Below are 1,697 nucleotides of genomic sequence, written 5' to 3' on the forward strand. Positions count from 1 at the left end.
AAACTTTGTATTCGGACACAAACCACCGAATTTTGTTTCAGTTTAGACAAAAACGGTTGATTTTCGACAATATTTTGCTTTGAACAAGAAAGCTTATATCAAACTGACTAAAAACGTCTTATTTTAGCACAAAACAAAAGATTTGCGTTATAGTCTTAAAGCTGATTCATGCCACAGTTTGGATAAAAACCAATTATTTTTGTTAATTCATTGTTACAAACAAGAAACCTTACATCAAAGAAACTGAAAACCCCTTATTTAGGCACAGAAATTCGAATTACGTTTCAGTCTGGACAAAAACTGCTTATTTTAGACGATCCTTTGTTTTGAACACGAAAACTTACATTAAAAAGATTAAAAACGTCTTATTCTGGCTGAAAACTGCAAATTATATATTACTCTAGATAAAAGCAATTTATCCTGATTACTCCTTTACTTAGAATAGAGTAAACTTGTATAAAACTTAATGAAAACTTTAAATTTCGTCTCAAAGAAATAATTTACGTTATAGTTTTGACCAGCACTGTTTATTTCAAACGAAATTATGATTCGAAACTAATGAACTTTTATGGGGCAGATGCAAAACCACATATTACCATATAAAGCGTTGTTTTAAAGCAAAGTATTACCTTTTGCAACAAGAAATTTCACGTCAAAGAAACTGAAAACTTCGTATCCATGCACAAATATCGAATTACGTATCAGTTTAGGCAAATACAGCTTATTTTAAACGATTCCTTGCTATAAACAAAAAAAATTTTATCAAACATATTGAAAATGTCTTATTCTCGAAAATAAGAGCAAATTACGTATCAGTTTTAACAAAAGCGGATTACTCTGTTTGATTCTATGCTTAGAGTAGAGTAAACTACTATAAAATGTAATGAAAACTCTATATTCAAGCTCAAAAGAACAAATTACGTTATAGTTTTGACAAAAAAAAATTATTTCGGACGACTACATATTTCGAAGTAAGCAAACTTTAATTGAACAAGTGCAAAAGCTAATACTTTGCTTTAAAATAACGATTTATGTGGTAATATGGTATTTTGCATCTGTCCTATAAAATTCTACTCGTTTCGCTCCATTGAATCATTCGAAATAAATTATTTTGATACAACAACGAAAATAATTTTTTTGTTTAAACTGTAACATGTCGTTTTTATAAAACGAACTAAGACGTTTGGCATCTGTTTAGTGAAAGTTTTCTCGTTTGGGGGCATAAAATCGTTTGAAATTAACAGTTCTGGTCAAAACTATAACGTAAATTATTTCTTTGAGACGAAATTTAAAGTTTTCATTAAGTTTTATACAAGTTTGCTCTATTCTAAGCAAAGGAGTAATCAGGATAAACTGCTTTTATCCAAAGTAATACATAATTTGCAGTTTTGAGCCAGAATAAGACGTTTTTAATCTTTTTAATGTAAGTTTTCGTGTTCAAAAGAAAGAATCGTCTAAAATAAGCAATTTGTGTCCAGACTGAAACGTAATTTGATTTTCTGGGCCTGAATAAGAGGTTTTCAGTTTCTTTGATGTAAGGTTTCTTGTTTGTAACAATGAATAAACGAAAATCATTGGTTTTAATCCAAACTGTGACATAAATCGTTTTTTAAAGGCGAAATCAGACGTTTTGCCTCTGTTCAGTGAAAGTATACTGGTTTCAAAGCATAGAATCGTTTGAAATTAACAGTTCTCGT

The sequence above is a fragment of the Tribolium castaneum genome, unplaced genomic scaffold (genome assembly GCF_031307605.1).
Source record: "Tribolium castaneum strain GA2 unplaced genomic scaffold, icTriCast1.1 ptg000023l, whole genome shotgun sequence".
Taxonomy (NCBI): Eukaryota; Metazoa; Arthropoda; class Insecta; order Coleoptera; family Tenebrionidae; genus Tribolium; species Tribolium castaneum.